We start from the raw sequence: 9,352 nt of genomic DNA, 5'->3' as shown, positions 1-9,352 counted from the left end.
CACCACTTGTTGAGGCATGTTGTTCTTTTGGTTTTTGTTTTTGTTTTTTTTAATTTTTAAGTTACCTTTTAAAGAAAGCCAGAACAATTGAGTGATAAAATGTCCTACATGGTAAGCCTCTGCTGCTGAGGGCATATTCTGGTATATTCAGACAGCAGGCAATTTTAATTATGAAGTTATATTTATTAGGATTACCCATAGAAGCATATTTCCTGCTGTATTCAGTTTGTGTGAAATGAATTCTTTGGACTGATCATTTTCTCTTCATACAAACATATGTTTTCATGGTGATTGAGATGCAAAACTGATTTTACACATCCACTCCCTTTGTAAAGAAATGGACATCTCTAATGAACATTTATTCAGAGAACATATCATGATACAAAAAAAGAAAAACCTAAAAAGAGTAACATAGGGTTCAGGGTTTCCCCAAGTGTGATACATATGGCGCCAGTAATATAAAATCATTACAGATACTATATAGACAAGGCTTTTTGGTTTCATTGTTATTTATTTGACTACCTGTTAGAGAAAGTATAAAATGAGTTCAATAGCTCATACTCAATTTTTATGGCCTCAAATACTTAGAATAAGTAACAGGTATGAACAGTTAATTGCCTTAGCTAAGAGAAACATTAATAACGTAGTGTTGAAGTGGTTGTGAAATAAGGCAAACATCTCAAGCTGGCATGAGAATAACCAGAGTAAACATGGGCAGAACCACACAGTGGCATGGGACCCTGGCTCAGCCACTTAATAGCTGTGAGATTCCACATTTGTAAAAGCCTTCCCATAAAAAGCCTGCTCAGAGAATGTTTAAAATCCACTGGAAGCTTTTAGCATGGTGCTTGCTGGTCATACAGTAAGCCCTAAATGAGTGACAGGTGTAATTAGTCATCTCAATAAAAAGTCTCTTCTCAAGGACTCACCTACCAACAACAGAAACCAAATCCCTCACACTAGGTGAATATGGGCCCAGAATAGTGTTGTTAGAAAAATCACATAAAACTGTTTAATTTTTTAAAGAATTGCTCAGAGGCGTCTAAGTGGTTCAATCAGTTGGGCATCCAACTCTTGATTTCAGCCCAGGTCGTGATCTCGGGGTCTCCATGTGTAGGGCTCCATGCTCAGAGCAGAGTCTTCTTGAGATTCTTTCTCTTGCTCTCCTTCTTACCCTCCCCCCTTCTCTCTAAAATAAATAAATAAATATTTTAAAAGAATTAAAAAAATAAAGAATTGATTAAAACATGCAAACGAATTGGCATTTAATGATAATTTTTGCTTTTCTATGCTAAAAGTATGTGTGTACGCTATTATACAGCATTAACCTTTAGTTCCTTTTACCTAGGGACTGTGTATTTTTATCTTGACAACTACAGTGTTAAACATGGAGGTTTCACCTATTTGGCTCTTAATAAAGAACTACGGAGATGACTGGCTATTATATATCTTCACTAATTTTTAAGATTCCCTTATCTACCATGACTTCGGAAAGCAGTAAATATTCACAAAACATTCAACTTTTGGCTAGATTTATTTTGTATCCCAGGTAAGAAAAATCCTCATTATTTCATAATACATTACCAGGATTTCTTTATATATTCTCAATATTATTATATTCCCTGTGCTTTGTATATCTTCCTATTTCTGAAATCATACACACAAAGTCCTAAAACATCAGCAACAACATCTGATTACTGCAGGCCCATTCATCTCTTCCTGCTCTACTGATTCACAGACCATGAGTTCCACTTGAAGTATAAAAAAAATTCTAGATCCATTCCTATATCTGTACTGGGCACTTCATGGGTGATCAATAAATGTTTGCTCACTAGTTGGTTTTCTAAGCAGTCAGGGGTAAATTACTCAGAGAGCAATTTCACATTCCTCCCCTGTGTGCTGACCCCACCCTACTGCCAGGGAGTCAGTTGTTAATAATCACTGCTTTTTTTTAATGTTTTAAAATAATTTTTAGATGGACAAAAATAATTTCAATAATACCCTTTCCTTCCCTAAATCACACTAAAACTCAGGGGAATCCTAATTAATGGCTAGCATCATGGGACCTTAATTAATGTCATACTAATTGATTTTTAGGTGATACTTGAGCTGTAAATATGTATTATACTTAAATATCCTTTAGGATTATAAGGGCAGACCTTTATATTTTTAATCCTCCCAACACTGTTTCTGAAATATGGTCTAAAATGAGCAAATGAGGCACTTTAAAGAGCATTGTTTCTATTCATTGAAGTATGATACGTAATAGTAATTTGGAGATAATCAAAATCTCATTGATAGAGAACTGGAGTACCTATTCCATGGAATATGCCATGTATCCCTGAATATGAATGATGCAAATCCATGTATATTCATATATCAAGTTGTCCATGATATAATGGACAACCAATAAGAAGAAAGTATGAATGGGGGTGCCTGGGTGGCTCAGTTGGTTAAGCATTTGACTCTTGGTTTCAGATGGAGGTCAGGGCTGTGAGATCCAGCCCCACCTTGGGCTCCATGTTGAGCATGGGGTCTGATTAAGATTCTCTCTCTTCCTTGCCCCTTCCCCCTCTAGAAAAATAAAATCAATGACAATTAAAATAAAAAATACATTTTAAAATAGAAATAAATAAAAATATTTTATTAAAAAAGAAAGTATGAATGTGGTATGAAGTGGTCCCTGAGGACTAGAGTGGGGAGAAGAGGAAAAGGGCCTTCAGTTTTTACTTTATGTATCCCTGTTGTAAACTTTAATTATAATAACTTTAATAAGCATTTTCATTTTTATAACCTTTTTAAAAATAACAAAATGTTTTTTAATAAAGGTAGTCTTAGACTAGTATTACCTACAGCTTGGATTTATTGCCATGCTACCAGAAGTCATTGTCTATACAGCCTCCTCCTTTATTTGTTTTGTTTTCCCAATTTGATAACTCTAAAAAGATGTGTTGCACTATGTGTGGTAGACCACTAAACAGAATAGACCACTAAACAGAGAATGACTTAAGAGTAGCATTGATTGGTTTAGGTCTAACAGCAAGAGTTTGAATCTTAGGTCCATTATTTTTAAGTCCAGATTTTGGTTATGAGGAATAGAAACCTATCAAAACTACCTAAAGTCAAGGGACGGTTAGGTGAGAATATAGATCATACTTCTAAATGTATCACAGCTGGAGCTCCCAGGAAGTGCTGGTTGGAGCTATGAAGCTATTGGAGACCCAGGCAACTACTTTCTCTGCTCTCCTCTCTCTCTCTCTCACATGACTGACTGCACACTTCTGTTTTCTACTTTATTCTTTTCCCTACAAAATGGTTTCTTCTTCATTTTCATAGTTTTGGTGCCAAATAACTCATTTGTCCATGACTTTTCTTGCTGTAAAATCTACTTAGGTCTGGGCTCCATGGGACCTTTCAGCTTCTCAGAATTCTTGGATCTCTTGTTTATGACAGATCATAAGAATTAAATGGGACAGCATTTTGTTTAAAGACTCTCCTGTTTCTTGATGTGATATATAAAAGATATCAATCTTCTTTAAATATCAGTGTCTTCAACTGCAAAATGCAAGACCTATAGTATCAACATCATAACATATCTGTAAAATTCTTAGTATAGTGCCTGCCATAGAGTAACTGCTTCATAAATGTTAGATTATGTTATTGTTACTGTTATTGTTGTTAAATCCATCATGATTATTATTTTAGGGAAATAATAAGAAAATGAATGACCTGCTTCATCCAAGTGGGCATCCATGAATGCTTCCATTTCCACATAGATTTTTGGAGCAGACGATATCGTATTATCTGATAGAGGAGTGTACAAGCAATAAACCTGACAGCTCTGTAAAACAAATCATCATACATCAACAGTTTCTCAAGGCCAGGCAACAATAAGAAAAGACAGAAGTGCTCTTATTCATGTTTAAGGTAAGGGAATGTGCAGTTAAATGAAGATAGTGATAACATCATTTAAAGCAAAAGCTATCAAGATACCTCCATTAATCATTAGCCAGGAGCTTGCTCCTAATGTAAAGGAAAAAAATATGCTGCTCACAGTCCTCTCTGTGTCTTGGTCCAGTGGAAAAGAGTTTGATGAAGCACATAACAGGTAGGTTCCTGCCAGTTATCAGAAACACAGGGAATTCAATAATGAACCTTGTTCAAACCATCAGATGACCCATTTCCTATCTACAAATGAGGAAGGCCTGGCATGAACTTTGGAGATGTGGCAAGAGACATACAGACGTGTTTTAATCTCATGTTTCTTATGAAATTAGCAAACAATGTGCTTAGTGATACTCTAAACATAACACGCCAGCATCTGATTAATGAAACATGTCAGCTCAGCTATCAACACTTAACATCTATTATGCTCAATGACATTTGTGTCTTAGATCTCAAAATAACAGGTGTTTCAGTGATGAAAAGTCAAGACAAAAGTGTGAAGCTAAGGCTTTCACATACTTTTCTTTAAATTTTGCAGCAACACAGTTTTTGACAGAGGGCTTCTGACTGCTCAATTTGATGGCCATACAAACTTATAAAACCTGAAGTGTCGAGTTTCCCAGGGGACGACATAATGAAATAAATGCACTCATGAATATGTATGGTGGAGGAGGCCATCTGTTCTCCACCAACCTCTTTTCTTTCAACAACTCACAAATATCCAGCCCCACTCCCATGCCTACCCCACTATCCAGAAAAAAAAAAAAATCTTCATTTGAAGATTTTAAAAATCAGTATTGTTTCATCTCAGGCAAGAAATATGATTGTAATAGAATTACTTTTATTGTCAGACTAAAAATGTGTTAATAAATCAAAGAGTGTTGTTCAACTGTGAGCTCTGAAGCCCCTTGTTGCTCTTCTGTCCTTCAGGAATGAAGATTCCTTACTCTTCACCAACCCTGAAAGCCACATGAACCTGCCTTTTGGGCTACAAACATGAGAACAGGAGAAACATCAATACCAGTAGAGGAGGTAACATTCCATCATTTGGGGGCTTTGGAATTAGCTCCAGTTGCTGTATGTTTAGGTTCAATATTAAATACTTCCCATGATCCCTTTAGAATCCATCATTCATTGATATTTTTGAAAACAGAAGATGAAGCCAACCTTACCGTTCAAAGGTGATGGAAAAGAAATTTTTAAGAGATAAGAGGAAGAGATGAACTTCCTAAAAAAAATTGATTGCAAAATGATTAAATTTTTTTGGTCAACTGAATCATAACTGAAATGCATAAAGAACACTTGTGCATTATTTATAGGATTCTTTTGGTAAATCTTTTATAAAGTGAATACATATGAAAAGAATAATCACTCCTAATTCCTCTGCTTTGCAATTTCAACTTTGTGACTATCTTGCCTTCTTTGAGGAAAGCTTCTAGCCAGTCTCTGTTTCAGAAGAAAAATGAATTAAGGTTAAACTCTTCTCACAACAAAATAGAACTTAAAAAATTGAAAAAGTAAAAGAAAAACATTGTCGTAGCAGCCCCTATGCTTTATTAAATTTCCTCAAACTACTCTTTGAGAGATAGTCTGTGATAAACTGTTAGTTATATCAGAAAACAGAAAACCAACGGACAATATCACTAAATTCCAAAAGGTAATAAGATGGATTGGGAAGAGCATATATATTCTGAAATGAAAAAAAAAAAATCAAAGCTTTAATCCTTCTTCTGTTTAGTTAATAGTATGACCTTGGGCAATCTGCCCATGGTTTCTAACACTCTACATTTTTATCCGTTAAATCAGAATAGTAATACCAACCTCATGATGCTATTAGGATCATATGATAAGGTAATAAATATGAAAGCACTCCCTAAACAAAAAAGAACTTACTAAAATAACCCTGAAACAGATGTTAAAGTGAATTAATTTATAAATTACATTCCTAATAAAAATAAAATGTGTTACTCATCACTTCTCACCATCAAGATGGTCCTCTCTAAATGGTCATTTATATTGCCTAAAACAGCTCCACTGAGCTTTGCCCTCTTAGCCTGCTACAGTAGCAAGATACTGAAAATAAACTGAAGTGTTATATTTGTTGCCTACATTTAGGAATCTTAGGAATACCAGCACCGTATCCTAAAGGAGTGCTACCCAAGTGGGAGAGAGCTCTGAGACCACCTTGCAGAGATCTTCCACATCTCTGTGGTCAGCTGCCCATCCACGAGGTCAAGAGATTGGATGACATCCTCTCAAAGTTCTCTTCAGGCTCTGAGATTCTGTGATACTTTAAGAGAGCTGTGTGGCAAACAAGTAGGAGGCAGGGACTTACCAACTGGCTGTGTGGATTTAGATGAAGCAAGTTACAGAAACTCCCTGGGCCTCAGTTCTTCAATCTGCAAAGGGAGGAGATTGAGCTGTATATCTCCCGAGGTCCTTCTAGCTCTGACATTGCATGCTGTTGTAACAAAGTTCAAATGGAGACGGGGATTTGAGGACAAACTTCTGGGTGCCACATAAATGATTTCCAAAGGTTTAAAACAATGTAGTCAGGGCCTTTATAATTAAAAATGAAAAGTCTCAGCTTGTTTTGTAGCACTAATGCAGAACTTGAGATTTGTGTAAGCAATAGGATTATTTTTAGACAGATTAAGGGTCTAGAGAAAACTTGTCACACGTCAATCTTTTAAAAATGCACAGTGTCATGTTTTTTCCCAAAGTTTTCCTGTAAGGTTTAATTAGTTAACATACAGTGAAATATTAGTTTCAGGCATTAGTGACATGTTTTTTTTATTTTTTAAAAAGGCACTTAAAGAAATGCTATATCCTTGGTAATATGGTATGTCAGATAGGCCTATAAAGCTTTTCACAATTGGAACATCACAAATTTATTTCAAAATTGTAAATAATAAAGCTTTTACCCAAGGGAGATGAAACTGAAGGTGAAGCTTCAGTTCCAAAGAGGTGTCAAACTTTCATGGTTTGATGATTTGTATCAATCATAAAAATCTTTCTAAATTATATTAAATCAGTTTGCAGAATGCATATTTGAATACCATGGTAGATCCTATGTAAAACAAGTTAATTTAACACAATGTTTTATGACAAAGGGATAAATGACCTCTCCAGAAATAGATACTATAGGCACCAAGGGACTTTGATAAGCACAAGAACCTGCCCTAGGGTCTCTACTCCATAATAATCTGGACTCCATGGCACACACTGAAAAAGAAGCTGTTAAAGATGCAAATAGTGAGTAAAGTCCATGGTAATATTTTTTGAATGGGCTAATAATTATTTATTTGGAATACATGTATTGTGTCATTGAGTAAAGTAAAGTCTTTGTCAATCAAGTACTCTTAGTAAATAGATACAAAATGCAATTCAAAATTTAGCATTGAGGGCAGCCTGGGTGGCTCAGCAGTTTAGCGCCGCCTTCGGCCCAGGGCATGATCCAGGAGACCCAGGGTCGAGTCCTACATCAGGCTCCCTGCATGGACCAGCTTCTCCCTCTGCCTGTGTCTCTGCCTCTCTGTCTCTCTGTTTCTCATGAATAAATAAATAAAATCTTAAAAAAAATTAGCATTGAAATTGAGCCAGACTTCTGTCAGGAACTGCTCAATTTTATTCATTCTACTCCAGATTCATTATAAAATAAAGTAGACAGGGATATCTGGGAATAGTTTCTTTATTCCCTTGAGACCACGTTTTATTTTAACAGCTTTATTAGCTGTTAATTTACATAATTTCTCATTATTATGAGAAATTTACATAACATAAAATTCACCCGTTGTAAGTTTAATTAAAAAAAAAGTTTAATTCAATGCCTTTTGGTAAATTTAAAGTCATCCAAACATCATCAGAAAAGATCCTTATGCTCATTTGCAGCCAATCCCACTCCTTGCCTGGGCAACTACTAATCTGCTCTCTTTCTGTAGACTTACCTTTTCTGGACATTTTGCCTAAATAAAATCATACAACATATAGCTTTTTGCATATGTCTTTTTTCACTTAGCTTATTCTTTTTGAGGTCCATTCATGTTGTACATGTATCAGTATTTACTTCCTTTTAACTGCTGAATAGTATTCTATTGCATGGATATACTATATTTTCCTTATCAGCTGTTCATTGTTGTTTGGTTTGTTTCTACTTTTTGGCTATTATGCATAATGGTGCTATGAATGTTTGTGTGTGAGTCTGTATGGAGATAAATTTTATCTCCCTAGGGTAGTTATATAGGTGGGGAATTGCTATGTCATACAGTAAGAACATGTTTGACTTTTTAAGAAACTGAAAAACTGATTCTATAGTGGCTGTACAATTTTACTTTACAGAGGTGTAAAGAAATCCAGGTTCTCCATATCCTCACCAATTTTTAAAGAAAGTCACTTTAGTGAATATGAAGTAGAATTTCATTTTGATGACAATTTGCTTTTTCCTAATAACTAATGATGTGGAATAGCTTTTTCATCTGCTTATTACTCCTTTGTATCTCCTCTTTAATAAAATATCTATTAAAATCTTTATCCAATTTTAATCAGGCTCTTTGTCTCATTATTGAGTTGTAAGAGTTCTTTATATATTCTGCATGCAAGTCCTTTATCAAATATATTCTTTGCAAATATATTCTTCTGGTCTGTAGCTTATCTTTTCAAAACTGTGTCTTTTGAAGCACATAAGTCTTTAATTCTTATTAAATTTGATTTACAAATTTCTTTTGTGAGTTATGCTTTTGATGCCCTATGTTAGTAGTCTGTGCCTAACCCAAAGTCACAAAGATTTTCCTCTAATAGTTTTTGAGTTTTAGTTCTTACTTTAGGTCTGATCTATTCCAACTTAATTTTTGTATATGATACAGTCTGATAAGGGTATAAATTCATCTCTTTGCATGCATATACCAAATTGTACCAGCACTATTTGTTGAAAAGACTATCATTTCTTCCAATTAATTTTCCTTTGCCCCTTTGTTGAAAATCAGTTGACCATAAATATAAGACTACTTTTTTTTAAAGATTTTATTTCTTTATTTGACAAAGAGAGAGCAAGAGAGCACAAGCAGGGGGAGTGACAGGCAAAGGAGAGAGAGAAGCAGGCTCTCTGTTGAGCAGGGAGCCCAATGTGGTGCTCAATGCCAGGACTCTGGGATCATGACCTGAGCTGAAGGCAGAGGCTTACCGACTGAGCCACCCAGGTGCCCCAAAATTACTTATTTTTAATGAGGCAAATGGAATAGTGCTTAAGAGTATGGGCTTAATTCTGCCTTTCAGTAGTTGTTTGGCCTGGATCAAGTTACTGAATCTGTGCATCAGGGTTCTCCTCTGTAAAAGGAGGACAATAATAGTACCTACCTAGTTCCTGGGGCTGTGCAACGGATTAAATGAGATAATATATGTAAAGTACTTA

At 35.2% G+C, this 9,352-nt stretch overlaps 2 long non-coding RNA genes across 28 annotated transcripts in view; one reads left to right on the top strand and one right to left on the bottom strand.

Annotated features, from left to right (window-relative positions):
• Positions 1–491: 491 nt before the first annotated feature.
• The window catches only part of LOC140609928 (uncharacterized), a 618,500-nt gene continuing 609,639 nt past the window's right edge, over positions 492–9,352 (bottom strand). For 19 of the 27 annotated variants that reach the window (XR_012011676.1, XR_012011678.1, XR_012011681.1 and 16 more), the window contains 5 exons: positions 6,281–6,344; positions 5,118–5,173; positions 3,994–4,116; positions 3,730–3,841; positions 492–1,189 (listed from right to left, as the gene is read on the bottom strand). This is a non-coding gene — a long non-coding RNA (uncharacterized lncRNA). Of the gene's footprint in view, positions 1,190–3,729; positions 3,842–3,993; positions 4,117–5,117; positions 5,174–6,280; positions 6,505–9,352 lie in introns of all 27 variants that reach the window. The other 8 variants (XR_012011658.1, XR_012011663.1, XR_012011677.1 and 5 more) reach the window with 5 other exon arrangements.
• LOC140609933 (uncharacterized) lies at positions 3,681–7,728 on the top strand. The gene is made up of 3 exons (XR_012011688.1): positions 3,681–3,927; positions 4,876–4,977; positions 6,061–7,728. It is a non-coding gene; the product is annotated as an uncharacterized lncRNA (long non-coding RNA).

Source organism: Canis lupus, chromosome 19 (genome assembly GCF_048164855.1).
Source record: "Canis lupus baileyi chromosome 19, mCanLup2.hap1, whole genome shotgun sequence".
Classification (NCBI taxonomy): domain Eukaryota; kingdom Metazoa; phylum Chordata; class Mammalia; order Carnivora; family Canidae; genus Canis; species Canis lupus.
This window is presented reverse-complemented; position numbering and strand designations above follow the sequence as displayed.